Here is a 23,243-nt window from a genome sequence, read left to right on the forward strand (position 1 = left end):
CTCATTAAATAAAATAACAAAAGAAAAGGGAAAATGGGATGCACGCACTAGCTGGCCAATCAGAATGGGCCAGCAAAATAATTCAAATTCAAAAATGCGCGAAGACTTCATCTTCTTCCTCGAGACACCCCAAATCCAAACCTCCAAACACATGCTTTTCACTGGATTTTGATCATGGAAACAACTTCCATACACATAAACGAATCAACCTCCACACTCACGAGCCATTGATTGGCTCTAAGTGTGGAGTATTTCCCAGAAACTCAGATGAACACACTTGACCTAAATCAAAAAGTAAAAGATAGATAATGATTAATCAAAACTTAAAACACAAGGTTAATGATCAGTGGGTGATTTCGAGTTGAATGGTAACTTGTTTGAGTGAAGGGGGTAAGTGAAACTACCTGATTGGAATTAGTTTCAGGTATGAACTCCGATGAGTTGGTGCAATTCAGGTGAGGTATTGGGAAGGTGAGTTAGTGTTTGGGAAAGTCTCAGTGATGTTCAAAGATGGATTCTGGGTGGTTATTTTGAACTGAAAGACTTTGAAACTTAGAAATGGTAACTATGTTTTTGGGTGAAGAAATTGATTTTGCTGTAGGGTGTTCTTGGCTTTCTAAGCTTTTTTTTAGTGAGGCACCTTCCGCTTTTATATAGAAGGTGATAAAGTGGTTTAGAGGGAAAATAAGGGTGATTTACTTCAGAAAGGGTGAAGCTTTAAAATGTGCAAAAAGTGAAACTTGTGGAGACATGAAATTGTACAATCTAACTTGGTCTACTTCACAAACCAGTTGGTTTTGGTTCTCAACACCCAATGGGGATAGACACAGGAAATGACATGGTCTGCTATGAATTTAGAACCTAGCCATTTTGGAAAATTCTGAAAATTTTACATAGCACCGGGTTTGAGGACTGGAGAGGTTTCCACATCAAAGTTGACCTTCATTTGGGCCTTGGTATGTTACATAACACGTCATTAGTCAATAGGGATCATATTAGGATGAATTTAAACCTTGGTGATTGGTTTTGCAAATTCTAGCTGACATGGATTGACATGTGCATCATGACAATTTTCAAATTTACAACCAAGGCCAAATGAAATTGGCTCGTGCATTTTGGATGAAATTTGTCCCAAATGTTCCTTGCCATGCCCTTGATCAAATTCAAAAGGAATAAGGTTAAAATTAGTTTTGGTTTGGAAATGGAAGTGTGGTAAAGTGGTGGTCTTGGTCATGTTTCTAAGCCATGCTAGACATATTGGACCACCTTGGCTAATGCAAAAATTGAGGTCATTTTTCTATGAATTAGGTCTTGTACCTTGAAACAAAGTTGGAAAAGGACTCAATTAGGAAATTTTGATCAAAGTGGAACTTTAAAATCTTGCAAGATAAGAAAGTTATGGACTTTGGACCAAATCATAGGTCATTATTGCCAAAATGTGACCAACCAACATGGCCTACAAATGTGACTTTGAGATTTATGTATTTTTATGGTGCAATGGTTGATATTTGAAGCTCATATTATCATATCATAATGTAAAATGATGTTTGGAGCTTTGTGGTGTGACTTTAGGTCATGTTCATGGGTGAATCCAATGCCTTGAAAGTTCAAAAACCAAGACCAAAACAAACACTTGTACCATGCATTGAATGAGTGTTTTATTTATGATTTATTGTTAAAATTGACTTGAATTGGTGGTAAATTAATTATGGTATTATAGGGAGGTCAAATGAAGTAAATCCAATGACCAAAGGATGCCCAAATTAGGGTTTCTTGAATCACAAGTTTCATCAAGAACCATGGTCAGACAAATTAGGGTTTGATGATGCAAGGGATGTATTGAGATGATTCAAAGGATTAGGGTATGAAAAAACTTTGGATTTTAGGGGTCCTAAATGATATTTTTAAAGCTCAAGGTGAACCATGACTTGTACAAGCCAATGAGGGTCAAACACTAGGGTTGAGGTCCTTGGGTGACCAGATGAATCTTCATGTATTTTCAATGGGGACTCACCATCCAATTTTTGTTTGGAGAGTGAGTGAGATGGCTTGAATGATCCTCCAAGCATGTGGGGATGTTTGAGGATAAAGATTAGGGTTAAGGTGGCTTGGGCACATCTCAACATGATCAGAGGGTCTTGAGCTTCATAGATGAACCCCATGCCTTGGTTTGTGGAATATTATAGATCATTAAGTGTAAATGCATATGAGATGACATGTGAGGAATGGATGACCGTGAATTAGGGTTATAGAGGGTGATGTGGAGGTTGGTAAATTTAAGGGTATGAAATGTCATATTGTTGAAAAATCAACAGTCATCGTCAACGTTGCCTAAAACATGATGACTTCTCAATAAGTGTATCGATAATGTCGAAGTAATAAAAAACGACCAAATCCACATGGACTGCCTCCAAGCACGACAAAATGTGTCCAATTTATAAAAGCTAGTAAAATCAGGGGGTTTTGAGTTTGAGTGTGACAAGTTAATAAACGAGTAAACAATGTCACGAAAGCGGTCAGGTTATGTTGTAGAATCCCTTATTCCTCTATAGTTGATGTTTGATGCCCTGTATGAATGATCTAATCACTATAGTCTCACGAAAAATTAACAAAACCGTTATAGTCGATCCCTCATGAAATAACTCACTAACCACTACTCAGAGCTTCCTATCCCTAGTCCGCCAACGTAAGCAAGGTTAGGCGATGTCTAGAACTTTAATTCTCCATGCCACTACTCGGGGTGTCATATCCATATTCAACCAGCGTAAGTACAACAATTTCCCTAAGTCCAACACATATATTAATGGTCAGTATTCCCCATGTTCCAAAAATAAGATTAAAAGAGTATCTCACATAAAAAGCATTTTGAACAAGAAGCAATTTAATATAATTATAGATCAATAGGTTCATACAATGGCCATATCAACTTAGAATCCATTAATATAGAAATATGTTCATCATAATAAAACCTAACCTAGAGAAGCTTAGCTACTCATAATGCAATTAACAATACCATAATTGATAGATAACAATAAAGTGGGAAGTCCGTTGAAGTGATGGCCTATAATGGCTTTAAATGCTCTGAAAATCTCAACTTCTGTCCTCAGATTCATGCTCCAATCTCCAAATTTTTTGCAACCTATGTGAAAGTGTGTAAAATACTCTTTTAAAGGCGTTAAAATGGACTAGAACGCGTCAGAAGAAATCCCAGAAAAGTGACCACCGCACTCGTGATACCCTGCATCGCGGGATCCAACTTTAAATGTCCTATCACGTGCTTGATGCTGCGCAATGGTGTGCGTTGGTGCATCTGATTATTCCAGTAGCTGCACATTTTTGCTCCCTTTTCACTCTAATTTTCACTAAGTCCATAGTTTTCACACTTAGCTAACGTTTCCTCATTCTTTGGTCATTCTTCTTCATTTTAGCTCAACTTTCACTTGTTTTGCTCTGATACTTCGACTAAATATATGCAATGATGGACTAACCCTCACTTCCTTTGTACTCAACGAGAACATTTTAGTTAATTTTACGATTGAATGTTAGCTTATGTTAATGTGAGTGCAACTTCCTATTAGATGTATTTTGCATGATGTCAAAACTAGGATACTTTAGCGTTAATATATATTGAAGGATATCCTATGATTCTCAAAGTTTCCCTTAGCATTAGGAAGCATAAAATCTTTTGGAAACAAGTTATAAAAGGTTTCATGCATAAAAATACATCAAAAACAAATTTGGTGCAAAATTAACCTACAGGTCGAAACATACATATTTCAGGTCGACACATAGAAGAAAATTTATTTCTATGTGTCAACACATCTGTTTTATAGGTCGACTCATACACTACATTATTAAAGTCTATAATCTCTATTATATGTTCCACCTCTATAGATCTGAACATGACCTTTAAAGGTCGACACATGACCTATAAAGGTCGACACATGCTTCCAACAACCCGGCTCATGCAACAAAATTTTCCAAATATTCATAATTTTTTCAAATCTTTTGCGTTCCTTTTATCTCCAAAAATGCATGCATATAAATACTTCATACATGCATCATTTCTAGTAATGTTTCTTGAGAGTAAAACCTATACGAAACCAGGAGTTCAAAGCGTGCTCATCATCTTCAACCTCATTTTAATGCATACACACAATCAAACTACACATAATCATATTTTGATTGGGTTCCATCTAGAATTAGGGTTGATAACGTCCAATTTAGGTTATTGTACTGTAAAATAGGTAAAGATCTTTGAGGGTTTCAAATCAGAAGACCGAGCATGGATGTTCCTTCAAGATCGTTTAGGGTTTGAAGGTTTTGGACAAGATTACACAATCCATATCCGATCGAGATAAGTCTTTGAAGAACGGGAGGTTCTTGCAAAGGATTAGTGTGGGATGGTGTATCGCATTGGTAAATATTGGGTTACAACATTTATGCATTTTCTGTTCGATTGAGTGAAAGGTTTGAAGAACAACGGGTTTCTTGCAAAGACGTAGCGTGAGACATTGATTCAAATCGGCATTATTGGGTTACTTGATCAAGCTTTGATCAAGGGAAGAAAAAGTGTTAAAATAAACATCAAGCTTAAGGTTTGTGTGATTTGATTGCTACGTTTCTCTTGTATATGCTTTTTACGAAGTAAGGTTAATTACACCATCTTAATTCTAGTTTGACTTGAGGGCACACGTACCCATAGCGAGGCCGATTAGGGAACTTCCTAAACAAATCCTTATGCTCTCTCTCTCTCTCTCTCTCTCTCTCTCTCTCTCTCTCTCTCTCTCTTTTATATTCGGTTTGCAAATTGTTGAGTTCATCGATCGTGCAATCAATTTGTTTAGAAAACATTTTTTATTACATTTTGAAATTGGTGTTTTTGAGTTTATCACAATTAGTCAGGTTATGATTGGGTTTTAAGATCAACAAAACCTCATAAAATTCCAAGCAATATCATTTGCACGCTAGGTGTTTGACAAATTGTCTCAATTTATTTTTTGTGTGAATTATCATTTGAAGTAGACTATCCTTGTTGCTTTGTATTCAACAAGTTGTAATTAATTGTGTTTGGTTGATTTGTGATTCATTAAGATGTAGTGATTACTATTACGCATATCTGAGATTTTTGATAGCGGGTTCGGTTAGACAATTTTGATCTGGGATAAGGGCAAACAATCTAGGTAAGCCTATTTAAGAGTTCAAACAATCTAAGATCAATACATTAAGAGTTGATAGCGGGTTCGCCCATGAGGGAACTAATGAGGTCAAACAATCTAAGATCAATACATTAAATTAAGAGTTTGAACTCTTTCATATGAAGCATCGTGAAACCATTGTTGAAATACAAAAGAGGTTCACAAATATTATAAATCGGAATGCTCTAGGTAAGCCTATTTCTAATGATATTGCTAGTAATAAAGTTTTGAGGTATCTTAATAGGGAATGGAAACCCAAGGTGACCACAATCAAAGAGGCGAATGATCTTAAAACACTTAATCTCACTACTTTGTTTGTAAAATTGGAATAACATGAGCAAGAACTCACTTGCTTGAAAAAACATGAAAAAGAGCATGAGAAGAAGGTAAAGAATGAGAAAGGTGAATACAAAGAGGTAGAGTGGAAGTCTATTGCTTTAAATACTTCAATCTTAAAGCCCTGACATAATGAGCAAAGTGATTGTGAAATAAGCAATGACAATAACTTTGATGATGAAGACATTAGGTTGTTTTTTAAAAGGTACCAAAGACATATAAGGAAAAATGGAGTCAATCACTCCGACAAGAACCTAACAAAGTTTATAAGGCTATCTAAATCCTCAAAGGAAGATGAGAATAAGAAAGGTAAAATTAGAAATTCTTGCTACAATTATGGAGAAGTTAGTCATTATAGAACATAATGTTCTATGATTAAAAAAGACAAAGAGAGAGTCCATCAAAAGGAATTAGAAAGTCTAGAAGAGCCTATGTTGCTTAGAAGAGCGCTAGTTATTCCTCAAGATATGAAACTCAACTTTTAGTGTCGAATTGGCCTGCATTTTCCTCATGGAAAATAGAAAGAAGAAGAAAAATGTAAGTATTTCTAATATTAAATCTATTAATTAATTATATTATTCTCAATTACAAAAAGAATTTGAAAATCCTCATAGAGAATCCTTAGACGCTTTTAAAAAGTAAGCTTCACATGAAAGAATCATTTTACACATTGAAGCTAAAGTTTTAGAATCTAAAAATAAGATGGAAGCTCTTAAGCAATCTATGATAGATATTCAAAATTACAAGAATGAGTATGAAAAACCTTCAAGGCTTGGTTGTGAATTTTATCATGATTGGCAAAAAGAGACAAATACTCTTCAAGTAAAATTGGACAAAGCCTTACAACCAAAGATTGCATTTGCTATTGATCCATTAAAGTTTGAAAGGTATTTGAACCATTCATATAAAAAGCATAAATATGTTAAAAAGGACTCAAATAGTAAAAGCACATCTCGTCATAACTTATCTTGTCACTATTATTGCAAGAAAGGTCAAACTATTGAAAAATGTAAGTTTAGGAAAAAATTTGTTCCTAAAGGATCTTTTTAATGGTTGCCTAAACATAACCTTGATTTCACTCACTCTCAAGGACTCGATGAAAATTTGGTACCTATTTCCCTTGTTTGATTCCAAAAGTTGAATGTCTTGACTCTACGGAGAAGATGTGGTTTCTCGATAGTGGATGCTCAAGACATATGATGGATGACATATCTCTATTCATTGACTTTATTTCAAAGAATAAGGGTTATGTTACTTATGGACACAACAACATGAGAGCAATACTTATAAAAGATAGTGTAGGTAATCCCTTATCTACTAGTATCTTTGAAGTTATGTTAGTTGATGGTCTTAAACATAACCTTCTTAGCATTAGTCAACTAGGCGACAATGGATTTAAAATTACTTTTACAAAATCTTGTTGCTTGTTTGCACATAATGAAAATAAGGATTGTATGTTTAAATACTTGAGGGTTAATAACACATATATCCTTAACTTAGATAATGTATCCTTGGTTGGAACTAAGTGTCTAATAACCATGAGTGAAAACTCTTGGTTATGGCTTAGACACCTAGCTCATGTCAACTTTCTTTTACTAAACCAAATGACTTAAAAAGATTTATTAATCAGTCTACCAAAAATAAATATTTCCAAAGACCATATATGCGATGCATGCCAAATGGGAAAGAAAACAAGGGTCTAATTTAAATTGAAAAACATTGTTTCAACTTTGAGACCTCTTGAACTTCTTCATATGGATCTATTTGGTCCCTCAAGGACCAAAACCATAGGTGGTAACTATTATGGTTTTGTGATAGTAGACAATTACTCGAGATTTTGTTGGGTCATGTTTTTGTATAGTAAAGATGAGACATTGTCAGCTTTCAAATGATTTGCTAGATTATCCCAAAATAAGATGAATTTGAAAATTGTTGATACCCTAAGCGATCACGAAGGTGAGTTTAAAAATCAAATCTTTGATAAGTATTATGATAAACATGGAATTGAGCATAATTTCTCCTTTTATAGAACTCCATAACAAAATGATGTTATGGAGAGGAAAAATCGTATTTTATAGGACTTGGCTAGAACTATGCTGAATGAAGGTAATCTACCTAAGTATTTTTGGGTTGATTCTATTAGCACTGCATGTTATATATTGAATAGGATACTAATACGTCCTATCTTAGACAAAACCCCCTTTAAATTTCTTAAGGATGGAAAACCTAATTTTTCAGATCTTCACGTTTTTGGATTCAAATGTTTTATTTTGAAAAAAGGAAAGGATAATCTAGGCAAGTTATATGAGAAATCTGATGAAGGTATCTTCCTCTGATACTCATAATCTAGCAAAGATTATAGAGTTTATCACAAAATATTGTAAGAACAAAAATTGTTCTACAACAGATTCCTTGATTTTGATGATAACAAAGGATGAAACCAAAAATGGCACCCTAACGAAAAGTTTCTAAGTGTGCAGGATTCTAAAGAAAGAAGGGAGAAATCTGATGATGTCATCAGATACAAAACAAGATCAGATACAAAATATCAAATGATCAGAAGCATCTGAAGTGGAAACACGTTCAAGAAAGTCTAACTCTGAGCAAAACAGCAAAGTATCAGAAGCATCTGAACAAGAAGTAAGCTCTAGAAGTTCTGACTCTGAACAACGCTATCTCTAAGCTTCAGAAGTTATCAGCGCTATCTGAAGAAACTATCTGAACTCAAGAGATCAACATCAGAAGCAAGATTCCAAGATTCTCCAGAAACACAAATACTCTGAGCATGGAATTGCTAATCATGAAAGAGTAACGTTTAAGTCAAGAAAAGATTTGCAAATGGATTTCCTAATTGAGAAAGAGACGTTAATCTCCAATCTCAATAAAGAAAATACTACTTGTGGTAAGTAGTCATTTCAAGAAGAAAAAGTCATCCTGCAGAAGCTATTTATGTGATGGCGTAACTTCATCTCAATATCCACCAGTTTCAACTACTACTTCAACGAATATATAAATAGGCTGCAAATCAACCTTGAACAATGAGCAAGCCAACAAGCCAAAATTATACTGAAACATCAACACTCAAGAAAAACACTATTTCTCTCTAAGATCTTCATAAAGCTTTTGCTTATAACGTGAAAAACTCTTGTTCTTAACACTGTAATATTTGCTTTCTTAGAAGCACTCTAGATTACATAAATCTTTCATTTATTGTTTGTTGATTTCCTCAAGTGACTCTGTGTAGTCTGTATACTTGAGAGGGCTAAGAGATTTTTATCTTAGACGTTGTTTGTAATCTTTCAAGATTAGTGGATTAAGTCCTTGTTGAAGGCGAAATCACCTTGGCCGGGTGGACTGGAGTAGCTTTGTGTTATAAGCGAACCAGTATAAAATCCTTGTGTGATTTTCATTTTGAAAAACGCTTATTTTTCCAAACAATTCAAACCCCCCCTTTCTTGTTTTTCTCACCTTCAATTGGTATCAGAGCTCCGGCTCTGTTATTGATTTTCTAATCAAACACTTAACCGTGTAGAGAGATCCAATACGAGAAAAACAATGGCCCACTCAAATGAAAGAGATTCTTACAATGCTAAGCCTCCTGTTTTTGATGGAGAGAAATTTGATTACTGGAAAGATAGAATCGAAAGTTTCTTTCTGGGTTATGATGCTGACCTCTGGGACATTGTCACAGATGGATATACACCTCCAGTCTTGGAAAATGGAGCTGAAGTTCCCAGAAACAAGATGTCAGAAGATCAGAAACGTATCTTCAAAAATCATCACAAGGCCAAAACAATACTTCTAAATGCTATATCATACAACGAATATGAAAAGATCACCAACAGAGAGACAGCCAAAGATATACTTGACTCTCTGAAGATGACCCATGAAGGAAACTCCCAAGTCAAGGAGACGAAGGCTCTGGCGCTTATCCAGAAATATGAAGCCTTCAAAATGGAAGATGATGAAGCTATAGAGGCTATGTTTTCCAGATTTCAAACTCTTATTGCAGGTCTTAAAGTGCTAGACAAAGGATACACAACTGCAGATCATGTTAAGAAGATAGTCAGAAGTCTGCCAAAGAAATGGAGACCTATGGTTACTGCTCTGAAGCTGTCAAAGGATCTGAACAATATCAGCCTTGAAGAACTTGTTAGTTCTCTCAGAAGTCATGAGATAGAACTAGAGGAGGATGAACCTCAGAAAAGGAACAAGTCCGTAGCGCTAAAGTCCAGATCTGAAAGACGGAAACCTGACAGAACCAAAGCTCTCCAGGCAGAAACTGAAGATACTGACGACTCTGAACCTGAAGACTCTGATGATGAAGAAGAGTTGTCCCTACTAACCAGAAGAGTTAAGCAACTCTGGAAAAAGAGGAACAACAACTTCAGAAGACCAAGACCCAGAGGGGATCGATCAGAGTCAACTTCAAAAGGTAAAGCTAACAAAGATATTACCTGTTATGAATGTAAAGAAACAGGTCATTACAGGAATGAATGCCCTAAGCTAAAGAAAGACAACCCTAGAAAAGAAAGCTTCAAGAAAAACACCTTCAGAACAAAGAAAGGACTGTTGGCTACCTGGGATGACAGTGAATCTGGATCATCAGAATCTGACTCTGATGAACAGGCCAACGTAGCACTTATGGCTACCACATCCAGCAGCTCAGACGAAGAATCTGAAGAGGTATTTTCTCAACTTTCTCGATCTGACTTAGAATCATGTTTGTCAGAAACTCTTACCTCTTATCAGAAATTAAAACAAAAGTTTAAAAACATTAAAGGCTGTCTTAAAATAAAATTTGAAGAATGTAATGAACTTGAGATAACAATTCTAGCACATGAAGATACAATCAGATCTTTAACGTTAGAAAGAGATGGAGCAAAAACAAAAAGCTCAGAATTAGAAGAAGCGTTGTCTCAAGCACCACAAACTTCAAATAAAATTATTTATAAATATGAAGAAGCCTTTCAAGAATTTCTGAAGAATGGGATAGATAGGAGTATTATGGCATCCATGATTTATGGAGTAAGTCAGAACAATAAAAGGGGAATTGGGTATGATACTAAGGAAGATAAAACTTCTACAAGTGATCAAATTAAATCTCCTTTTTCATATCACTACACACACACACAAGAACACAAATTTAAAAATGCTAGAAGACCCAAAGTTATAAGAAACTCTGGGAAAACTAATCTAAAAGGACCCAAGAGATTCTGGGTACCGAAAGATAAGATTATCTATGTTGCAGATATCCTATGCAGCAAAGTTCAGACACCAGTCATGGTACCTGGACTCTGGATGCTCGCGACACATGACGGGAAGAAAGTCTATGTTCCAAAGTCTGGAACTTAAAGACGCTGGATTTGTAGGTTTCGGAGGAGATCAGAAAGGAAGGATCAGAGGCTCCGGAACTATTGGTAATGGTACTCTTCCCTCTATATCTGATGTTCTTTATGTAGAAGGATTAATGCATAACTTGTTATCCATAAGTCAATTAAGTGATAACGGTTATGATGTAATCTTCAATCAAAAAACATGTAAAGCCATTAATCAGAACGATGGCTCTGTCCTTTTCACAGGCAAGAGGAAAAACAACATTTACAAAATAAATCTTTCTGATTTAAAAGATCAAAATGTTAAATGTCTAATGTCAGTTCACGAAGAGCAATGGGTATGGCATAGACGCTTGGGCCACATTAGCATGAGGAAACTTTCTCAGCTAACTAAACTCGAGTTAGTCAGAGGCCTACCTAAACTGAAGTTTTCTTCAGATGCTCTGTGTGAAGCTTGTCAGAAAGGAAAATTTTCAAAAACATCTTTTAAAAAGAAAAATGTTGTTTCTACCTCTAAGCCTCTGGAACTTCTTCACATTGACTTATTTGGTCCTGTGAAAACAGCATCAGTTAATGGAAAGAAGTATGGACTAGTCATTGTTGATGATTACAGTCGCTGGACATGGGTAAAATTCCTAAAGCACAAGAGTGAGTCTCACTCTGTATTCACTAGTTTCTGTTCCAAAGTGCAAAAAGAATTTGACTCTAAAATTATTAGAGTCAGAAGTGATCATGGTGGAGAATTTGAAAATAAATATTTTGAAGAATTATTTGATTCTAATGGAATATCCCATGATTTCTCCTGCCCTAGAACTCCACAACAAAATGGAGTTGTAGAGAGGAAGAATAGGACACTCCAAGAGATGGCCAGAACCATGATCAATGAAACTAATGTAGCAAAGCACTTTTGGGCAGAAGCTGTAAATACAGCGTGTTACATTCAGAATAGAATCTCTATAAGACCTATTCTGGAAAAGACTCCCTATGAATTGTGTAAAGGAAGAAAACCAAACATTTCATATTTTCATCCTTTTGGATGCTCTTGCTTTATCTTAAACACTAAAGAACATCTGAACAAGTTTGATTCCAAAGCACAGAAAGGTATTATGTTAGGATACTCAGAACGCTCTAAAGGCTACTGAGTATACAACACAGAAACCAAAATTATGGAAGAATCAATTCATGTCAGATTTGATGATAAGCTTGACCCTGAAAAGTCAAAGCTAGTTGAAAAGTTTGCAGATTTGGAAATCACTCTTGTAGAATCTGATAAAACTCCAGAAGCAACTGTCACTCAGAACTCTGAAGAAATAAAATCTCCAGAAATCCCAAAGAAAGTCAAAAGCCGTATTAATGTATCTGAAGATTTGATTCTGGGAAACAAGGACGAACCTGTCAGAACAAGATCTACCTTCCGAACTTCTGAAGATATTCCTCTGGGACTAGTGTCTCTGATTGAGCCTACGTCTTGTGATGAAGCACTTCAGGATAACGACTGGGTGGCAGCTATGCAAGAAGAATTGGATCAATTCTCAAAGAATGATGTCTGGGATCTCGTTCCTAAACCCAGAGGCACTCACGTCATTGGAACCAGATGGGTTTTCAGAAACAAGATGAACGAGAAAGGAGAAGTTGTCAGAAACAAAGCTCGACTGGTAGCTCAAGGTTATAGTCAACAAGAAGGTATTGACTATAATGAAACCTTTGCTCCAGTCGCGAGGTTAGAATCTATTCGTCTTCTTGTATCTTTTGCTATTAATCATTCTATTAAATTATATCAAATGGATGTCAAGAGTGCATTCCTTAATGGTTATATATCAGAAGAAGTGTATGTCAACCAACCTCCAGGTTTTGAAAATTCAAACTTTCCAGAACATGTTTTTAAACTTAAGAAATCCTTATATGGACTTAAACAAGCTCCCAGAGCTTGGTATGAACGTTTAAGTAGTTTTCTTCTGGAACAAAATTTTATCAGAGGGAAAGTTGATTCTACACTCTTTTGTAAAAACCTTAATAATGATCTCATGATATGCCAGATTTATGTTGATGATATTATTTTTGGTTCTGCTAATATCTCTGTTTGCCAAGAATTTTCTAAGTTAATGCAGGCAGAATTTGAAATGAGTTTAATGCAAGAATTAAAGTTCTTTCTGGGAATTCAAATTAATCAAACTCCAGAAGTCACGTACGTCCATCAAAGTAAATATATTAAAGACGTTCTGAAGAAGTTTGACATGACTGAATGCAACTCTGCAAAAACTCCCATGCACCCAACTTGCATTCTGGAAAAGGAAGAGGTAAGCAACAAGGTTTGTCAGAAGCTCTATCGAGGTATGATAGGCTCTCTTCTCTATCTGACTGCTACTCGTCCTGATATTCTCTTTACTGTCTGTCTTTGTGCCAGATTCCAATCAGATCCTAGAGAATCTCATTTAACAGCAGTTAAGAGAATTCTTAAGTATCTGAAAGGAACTCCTAACCTGGGCCTGATGTATGAGAAAACATCAGAGTATAGACTCTCGGGTTATTGTGATGCAGATTATGCAGGAGATAGAATAGAACGAAAAAGCACCTCTGGAAATTGCCAGCTTCTGGGAAACAATCTAATATCCTGGGCTAGCAAAAGACAATCAACTATTGCTCTATCAACTGCAGAAGCAGAATACATCTCAGCATCGCTGTGCACAACTCAGATGCTCTGGATGAAGCATCAGCTAGAAGATCTACAAATTTTTGAGAGTAACATTCCTATCTTTTGTGATAATACTGCTGCTATTTGTTTAAGTAAGAATCCCATTCTACATTCCAAGCCAAACACATAGAAATAAAACATCATTTTATCAGAGACTATGTTCAGAAAGGGATAGTAACATTGAAGTTCATTGATACAGAACATCAATGGGCAGATATCTTTACTAAGCCTCTAGCTGAAGATAGATTTCTTTTTATCTTAGAACATCTGAACATTAAAAATTGCCCTGAATGAAGTATGGCTCTGAAAATGTAAAATGTGACTCTGATGTAAACAAATGTACTTCTGCCTCTGACTCTGATACTTCTACCAAGTTAAGAAGATATCTGAGTTAGAAATCTTCAGAAACCAATCCTTTGGTATTCCTGAAGATCAGATACATCAACACGTGGAGCACTAAGCGTCTAACCCTAGAACTTCTAGACAGCTGTCAAAAGAAATTCAAAGGTCAGAACGTTTGAGTTCTCCTCGAGCAGTGTGCGTATTGTGGGATTAGACATTCATTAATTAGCTGTAATCATTTTCCCCCCAAACGTGCTTTTTTGATTTTTGTGCTAACGCTGGAATGTGTGTCGTTTTGCATGTGTTTTACTTAGAGTATATAAACACTTTTATCACATTTCACACACTTATCACTCTCACTCACTCTAAAACCCTAAAACTTCTCTCAAGCATTCTCTGAAAGCTCTTCATCTTCATCAATCTTCTTCTTCTTCACCATGAACGCTCAACAACAAGAAGTCTTTAACTTCTCTCAACAAATGGAATCTAGTTCTACTGCTCAAACCTCAAACACTCAAACTCCAACGGTTACAGGCGTCACCATCACCCCTGTTTACAAAGAACCTCACGTTCTTGACCGTGAACGCCATATCAACCTTTCAACCCCTTTTGAAGGTTTGTAAGTGTTGTGTGAATCGTTAGTTGATTTCGACAACCTAAGAAGAAATGGCGTTGATCTCACTGAAGAACTTCGCAAACAAGGGTGGGAAAACTATTTCCAAAGGCTTTATGGTCCCATTTACCCACTTCTCGTCAAGGAGTTCTGGAGATTTGCAGATGCAGATGACAACTTCATCGTCTCCTATGTTCTAGGAGTAAAAATTGTTATTACTGAAGGGTCTATTGCCTCCCTGCTGAACATGGAGAGAAGTGGAGGAAAAAGGATTTACAACATCCCTCCTAGGTCAAAGCGCATCACTGAAGTCATCAACCCAACAATCTTCAAGCCCAACGTTGAAGGAAATCCTTCAAAGAACAAAGAGTTGCATCAGAACCTCAGAGTGTGGCTGAAAATCATTCTGGGAACCATTCACCACCGTCCAGCCTCTAACTCTTCTGACTACATCAATGCAGACCAGAAATGCATTCTGTACTGCATTCAGAAGGGTGTAAAGATCTCCCTCCCTACTCTCCTTTTCAGATATCTGAGAGATTCGGTCAGAGAAACCAGAAACAACATGAAGCCCAGATCCTACATTCCTCTGGGAAGATTGCTATCTGATGTCTTCATTGAGCATGGACTGGTAGACCATCTGGAAAATACCAAATTGATGGATGATCTGGCAATAGATGTTGGGAAGCCTCTGAACGCCAGAAATCTCAAGAGTATGGGGATAATTAAGAAGATTCATGTCAGACCCACTCTGGATACATCCTGGGATTGTTTGAAAGATCAGAGGAAGATGCCTCATGGCCTTGCCAGGTTCTTCAAAAATGAACCCAGAGATGCTGTTGCTATCTATCTTCAGCGTCTGTTGGATGATGGTGTTGACATCTCTGACTTCAGCCTCGACGACTGTCTGGATTCAGAGGAAGACTTCGTCAGATACAAGAGAGGTCTCTCTGAGAAGAAGATAGCACCTCTGGCAAAGAAAGCCAGACTTGGAGAAACTTCTAGAAGCAAATCTTCAGCTCCTCTGAATATCTCTACTGGTACGTTTGTTCCTCCTGTTACCTCTAATCCTCTGATGGCTTCTTCTAACCCTCTCTCTTCACAACCTATTTTTACTACCTCTGAAATCCCTCCTTCAACCACCAGAACCTCCCAACCTTCACCAGTTCTAAATGTAGCCCGTACTTTCATACCTCCCTCTAAACCTGCACAAACCCACCAAAGCACTTCATCTTCATCATCATCAGAACCAGAATCACCCCCATATGTTTCCATCTCTTCTGACCCAAAATATCCTGACCCTGATTCCCCAACCATAGCCATAATTTATGCTCATAAACCTGCTTCACAACACCAAACACAAACACAATCTGAAGCAACTTCACCTCCACCACAACAAACAACCACCATACCTTCTGAAACTCAACCATCTGAACCCCACACCTCTGATATCACCCCACCAAATATCTCCGCTGCACCTGAAGCTGAAACTGAACCCTTAGATTTAAACCCTCTTTACGCTTCACCCCAAACATCTGAACCTCAACTAGAAGCAGAATCTGAACCCCAACCTGAGTCAGAATCTGAACCTCACACATTAAATCTCAGCCCTCCAAACTCTCCACCTCATACCTCTGAACCAGAACCTGAACCTGAACTTTCTAAACCTACCCTTAAGGAAGCCATCTTGATGATTGCAGAGGCTTCAGTTCAAAAGGTCGATTCTCTGGTCACTAACTCTGAACTCAGTGATGATCCTAAATCTGTAAGGACACACTGGAACAGAGTCATTGGCTGGATGACATCTGAGGCCTTTAGACTGAAGAGCATATCTGAACAAGTCAGAAATGGCTACATCAGAAATGCTGAGGCAAGACTCCAGGAGAGACTTGCCAGAGAGGCTGAAGCCAGAAGGCTGGAGGAAGAGAGATTGGACAAGGAAGCTGAAGAAGAAGCAAGAAGGCTAGAAGAAGAAAGACTTGCTAAGGAAGCTGAAATCCTAAGGGAAAAGGAAGCTGAAGCCAAGGCTCTGGCGGATGCAGAAGCACAAGCTGCTGCTGAAGCTGAAGCTCAGCAAGCTCTGAATCTGGGGGAGTCCTCTTCTGTGATCCCTATGGTTCTTCAGACTCTGAAAGAACTCAAGCAAGATCAGAATGAACTCCGGGCCAGAATGGAGAAGCAAGATACTGTCAACGACAACATCCAGAACATGCTTGCAATGCTGCTTCAGAGAATGCCTCCGCCTCCGAACCCTTAGGCACTTAGGATTTATTTTTGCTTGCCTGTTGTTTTTATCTTTCTCTGAATCTGATGTTTTTCTAGCTTCTGTTGCCTTTGTGCTTCTATCTATGAATTCAAGTTTTTCTCTTTACTTATTTTTTTTACTATGTCTTTTTGATTCTGACAAAAAGGGGGAGAAGTCATTAATAGCTCTGATGAAAATATTGTCTAATACCTTAAGCATTCTGCAACATATTTCTCTTAAAAATAAATTTATCTAACCTGGATTTAAGAAATTGCAGAAGGTATCAAGAAACCTCTTTACTTAAGAAACTCTGGTAAGAACTTCTGAACTCCCTAGCACTATCTCAGGGGGAGCTCTTGTCTATCTGATCTGATATTTTATATGTTTCATCTGCTAATTAAGATTGTTTTGTCATCATCAAAAAGGGGGAGATTGTAAGAACAAAAATTGTTCTACAACAGATTCCTTGATTTTGATGATAACAAAGGATGAAACCAAAAATGGCACCCTAACGAAAAGTTTCTAAGTGTGCAGGATTCTAAAGAAAGAAGGGAGAAATCTGATGATGACATCAGATACAAAACAAGATCAGATACAAAATATCAAATGATCAGAAGCATCTGAAGTGGAAACACGTTCAAGAAAGTCTAACTCTGAGCAAAACAGCAAAGTATCAGAAGCATTTGAACAAGAAGTAAGCTCTAGAAGTTCTGACTCTGAACAACGCTATCTCTAAGCTTCAGAAGTTATCAGCGCTATCTGAAGAAACTATCTGAACTCAAGAGATCAACATCAGAAGCAAGATTCCAAGATTCTCCAGAAACACAAATACTCTGAGCATGGAATTGCTAATCATGAAAGAGTAACGTTTAAGTCAAGAAAAGATTTGCAAATGGATTTCCTAATTGAGAAAGAGACGTTAATCTCCAATCTCAATAAAGAAAATACTACTTGTGGTAAGTAGTCATTTCAAGAAGAAAAAGTCATCCTGCAGAAGCTATTTATGTGATGGCGTAACTTCATCTCAATATCCACCAGTTTCAACTACTACTTCAACGAATATATAAATAGGCTGCAAATCAACCTTGAACAATGAGCAAGCCAACAAGCCAAAATTATACTGAAACATCAACACTAAAGAAAAACACTATTTCTCTCTAAGATCTTCACAAAGCTTTTGCTTATAACGTGAAAAACTCTTGTTCTTAACACTGTAATATTTGCTTTCTTAGAAGCACTCTAGATTACATAAATCTTTCATTTATTGTTTGTTGATTTCCTCAAGTGACTCTGTGTAGTCTGTATACTTGAGAGGGCTAAGAGATTTTTATCTTAGACGTTGTTTGTAATCTTTCAAGATTAGTGGATTAAGTCCTTGTTGAAGGCGAAATCACCTTGGCCGGGTGGACTGGAGTAGCTTTGTGTTATAAGCGAACCAGTATAAAATCCTTGTGTGATTTTCATTTTGAAAAACGCTTATTTTTCCAAACAATTCAAACCCCCCCTTTCTTGTTTTTCTCACCTTCAAATATTACTTTTCATTGAAGAGTCGGTTAACATTACTTTTGATGAGTCTTACCCGAAATATATCGAAAAAGGTGTTTCTTTTTATGATGTAGGTGTATCTTCACAAGATATTCTCAAGGAGCCCGAAAAAGGAATTGATCATTCTAAAGCGGTGAAATATGAGAAAGAAGAAGATAACGATTGCGAAGAGGAGAAGGTTGAAAGTCTAGTTGCAGTGGACGATCTACCTTTTGCTTAGAGAACATAAAAAGATTATCCTATCGAAAACATACTTGGAGACATCACCAAAGGCGTGACAACACGCTCGAAGATAAGTAATTTTTGTTATCACTTTGTGTTTGTTTCACAAGTTGAACCTAAAAATGCTAAAGACGCATTACTTGATGAACATTGGTTTATGGCCATGCAAGATGAACAAATTCAATTTAAAAGAAATAATGTCTGGAACATTGTCCCTCATCCCAAGAATCATCAAGTAATTGCCACTAGATGGGTTTTTAGAAACAAACTCAGAAAAAATGGAGTGATAACTCAAAATAAAGCTCGAATAGTGGCTCAAGATTATAACCAAGAGGAAGGAATTCAATATGAGGAGACTTATGCTCCGGTTGCTTGCCTCGACGCTATACGCCTTCTACTAGTTTATGCTTGCTCCAAAGATTTCAATTTATTTCAAATGGACGTGAATAGTTTGTTCCTAAATGGCTATATTAATGAGGAATTATATGTAGCTCAACCTCATGGTTTTGAAAATCAAAGTATCCTAATCATATTTACGAACTAAAACGAGCTTTGTATGGTCTTAAACAAGCACCCATGGCTTGGTATTAGCGTTTTAGTAAGTTTTTAATCAATCAAGGATACTATAGGGGGAAAGGTAGATGCTACACTTTTCATTAAACGTCAAGGAAAGCATACTTTTCTAGTTCAAGTTTATGTCGATGATATCAGTTTTGGATCCACTAACATGCAACTAGTCAAGAAGTTTTCTAAGCTTATGTAGGGTGAGTTTGAGATGAGTCTCATGGGGGAGTTGAATTACTTCCTTTAGCTTTAAATCAAGCAAATCAACAAAGGGACATTCGTGTGTCAAACCAAATATTGCAATAAATTACTAAAGAAATTTGGTATGGAAGATGCCAAAATTGATTGGCACTCCAATGCATATAAATAGAACTTGGAAAGGAATGAAAATGGTAAGTATGTTGATTTCAAGAAGTATATAGGTATGATTGGTTCTCTTCTATATCTTACTGCATCTAGGTTGAACATTATGTTTAGAGTGTGTATGTACGCTCGTTATCAATCGGCTCATAATGAATCTCATTTAAAAGCTGTAAAACGCATTCTTAGGTATCTTCATGGTACTTATAAGTATGGGCTTGGGTATTCTAAGGGAAAATATTGTAATTTGGTTGGTTATACCGATTCCAATTTTGCCTGTTGCAAATCTGATAGGAAGAGTACTAGTGGAACATTCTTCATGTTTTCAAATTCCTTAGTAAGTTGGCATAGCAAGAAATAAGTTTCCATTGCTTTGTCAACTGCCGAGGCGGAATACGTATTGGCCGATAGTTGTTGATTTTAATATTAAACTACAATGTATTCTTATTATGTGCCACAACACTAGTTCTATTAATCAAACCAAAAATCCGGTGTTACACAATTTTGATTCGGGATAATTCCGCTTGCCATAAATTTTTAAAACTATTTTTTGTCAAAGTTTTTAACTAGTGATCTATTCACCTCCCTCTAGATCTAATCCAACCCTCTTACAATTTTTTTTTTTCAAATGATAAATGTGCAAAAGGAAAAGAAAAGAGGTCGCAAAAATGTTTTTATTTGGGTGCTTGACGAGATTGCGGGTCTCACTCCTACGTATCCTCAGGTACAATGATGAACTCAAAGCTTTCTAGTTTGGGGAGAAGGCTATAGATTTTTTGATTTTTTTTATTCAACAAGTGTTTAGATCACATTCTAATGGTCAAACAATGGCTTGTTTGCTCGCGATAGAGACTTAAGCACTAGTTTGTATTCGCATTAGAACAGACTAACAATGCTCTTTTATGAAAAGTTTTGATCACACGGGAGCGAGAAAAGATAAGTTTGATTGGTTGAATGTTTTGTTGGATGACGATTACTCGAATGGCCGAGTAAGGCAACTCATCTCCAATCAATCGATAAGAGGAATAGAAGACTCTAGACCATCTCCCTTTTCATCCTTAATTGTAAAGGGATTTGGATAAAGTTAATGTATTTTGGATGGACGACGAATACTCGAATAGTCGAGTAAGGCAACTCATATCCAAGTATTTGTGGAAGGGAATAGAAGGCTCTAGACCATCTTTTTTTCCGTCCAAGTTATTACGAAACTGGATTTGATTAGGTTTATCTACTAAAGATGGTTTGAAACGAATCGGATTAGAAGTTGTAATGGATACGATTGCTCGAACGGTCGAGTAAGACAACTCGTATCGAAACAATTGAAAAGAATAATAGAAGGCTCTAGACCACCTCCCTTTTCATCCTTAATTGTAAAAGGATTAATATATTAGCATTTTTTTAGACGGACAACGATTGCTTGAATGGTCAAATAGGACAACCCGTATCCAACCAATCGAGGAGAGGAATGAAAGGCTCTAGACTATCTCCATTTTCATCCTTAAAGAAATAATGTTTAATTATAATTAAGTATTTTATTTTAAATTGGAAAAAAAATACTCGATGCTGATCGAGATTTTAATTAGGGTATAAGTGAAATGCAGAAATAATTTGAGAGAAAATCTATTTAGTGTTGAACCAATATTTAAAAAGCACACTTAACGTTGGCCAATGATTTTTGCATTTTAGAAAGAAATATTTATAATATTAATATTCATCATTTAATTAATTAATCATCCATTTAAACAAATACTAACAAATATAATTTAAAATTGACAAGAATAAAAATGCATGAATATAAGAAGGTGATAATCATGGTGGTTAAACAAAAGAGGTTAATTAACTAATTAAACAAATGGACAGAGGGCAGAGGTACACGTAGGTGCCATGGGCGTGCACATATAAAAGGCAACCAAGGGGACCACTCATGACCAAAAAACATGGACAGGTGGCCCGACCTGAGCTAACCCCCAGCCACACGTCTTCCTGTTGTGGAGGACCGGCCATATCATTTAATGAGGGAGTCCATGAAGGACTCAACCTCTTAAGTGTAATAAGAAACAAACTCTCTCTTTCTCTCTGCTGTTTCCTCCTCTCTCTCTATTCTACGAACTAACAAACACCAGCATGCATAAAAATACAGAAAGATGACTTTACACGGTGGGGGCACGAAGCCAAGTGAGCAATACGCGTTGAGCTGAGATATTTTGTATTCATTTTCTTTTCTATATTCAATTTTTGTGCACATGTATGATGCGTATGATGGGTGTTGTGGTTATGCTTGGTGACTGTTGCATTGATGTTAAGATGGCATGGATGTTGAACTTCACGTGTTTTCTGTTCTTCTTGTTTGAATTTGTCATCTATGTATGCGTCATGGCATGATCTGTATTGATGTATACATTTGTTGTTTGCTAAGTTGGTGCCTCTCCTTCTGCAGATTGAAGGTACACTATATGGTGGTGATAATAAAGAGATGAACACCCCTGTTTTGTTGATGATACACATGGTGGCATTGTGGCAAAAACTGCAAGAAAACCTCATTTCTTTTTTTCATCCTTTTCTTGTATTATTTTTCTAAAGCAAAAACTATTTTGTACTCGTTTGTCCCATATGAACAAATGTAACAAATTGAATTCATTACTCAATAAAATTCTATTATTTTAAGGCTTTTTTTTATGCTTATAATAATTATATGCATTGTAAAATAATGCAAACATTACTACTCACTATTTATTGGAGATATCCTCAAAACATTTTTGTATGTTATGAATTTGGGTTAAGAGACTAGATAGGTATGTTTATGCACCAAAATGAGGTCTGGGAATAAAATTGCATATAAAAGAAGATACTAACTTAATTAAAATAACCTTTTGCCCACCTATAAGCCAAAATGAACTTGGCAAATAAAAAAAAAGGAAGGTTAGAAAAAATAATGATAACCTAGTGGTCAAATTTATTGAGTTTGGACTTTCTTTAAATCCAAGTCAAAGGCCAAGAATAATGAAAAAAACGAAGAGTAGAAGCCCTAATTCATCTGAGTATCTTGGATGACTTCCTCAACAAGTTTCTTCAATATTTGATGAAATATATCAAAGGATACTTCATTATAAATCATCTTATACATATATTATCCTCCATGAGTCCAAGAGATCAAGATAACTTCAAGTTTGCAAGTTGGTTCATGGTGGTTGACCAGAGAAAGTCGACTGGTCAAAACTGGGGTTCACTAGATCGTATCTCTCACAATTTTTGTCATATGATAATGATTCCAAGAGCAAAGTTACTCCTTATGACATTGCAAATAACTTTCATCTTGAGGTAAAGAGCTAGTTGTGCTTGTAAAGTTATTGTTTATGGTGAAAGATTATAGGTCATTTTGTCTGAACCCTAGTTAGGAGGTCAACTTCCAAGAACCATAACTTTCTCAATTTTTATTAGATGAAGGTCATCCAAGTTTCATGATCAATTTCAAGATGCCCTCTTCAATTTTTATTCTTTTATAGACTTCAAATTATAATTGCAATGACATGTGCCAATAGGGAACATTATAGGTCATTTTGGGTCATTGTCATTGAACAAGAGATTTTCCTCAACTTCTAAAATGCATAACACCGTCATGCCAAATTCAAATAAGGTCAAAGTTCTGACCAAATTGAAGAGGTTTGAAAGAGATACAAATTTGAAGAAGGAACTGTTTCAATTTGAAGCCCATAGCAAAAGTTATTCAAGGTGGAAGAAGTGAACATTTGGCTTGGTACTTAGAAAAATTTCATTTATGTTTGATTTTCCA

At 36.2% G+C, this 23,243-nt stretch overlaps 1 long non-coding RNA gene across 1 annotated transcript; it reads left to right on the top strand.

Moving 5' to 3' along the window:
• The first annotated feature begins 21,504 nt into the window (after positions 1 to 21,504).
• On the top strand, positions 21,505 to 22,117 carry LOC127088224 (uncharacterized). The gene is made up of 2 exons (XR_007790151.1): positions 21,505 to 21,628; positions 21,891 to 22,117. It is a non-coding gene; the product is annotated as an uncharacterized LOC127088224 (long non-coding RNA).
• The last annotated feature ends 1,126 nt before the right edge of the window (positions 22,118 to 23,243 follow it).

Source organism: Lathyrus oleraceus, chromosome 5 (assembly GCF_024323335.1).
Source record: "Lathyrus oleraceus cultivar Zhongwan6 chromosome 5, CAAS_Psat_ZW6_1.0, whole genome shotgun sequence".
Lineage (NCBI taxonomy): Eukaryota > Viridiplantae > Streptophyta > Magnoliopsida > Fabales > Fabaceae > Lathyrus > Lathyrus oleraceus.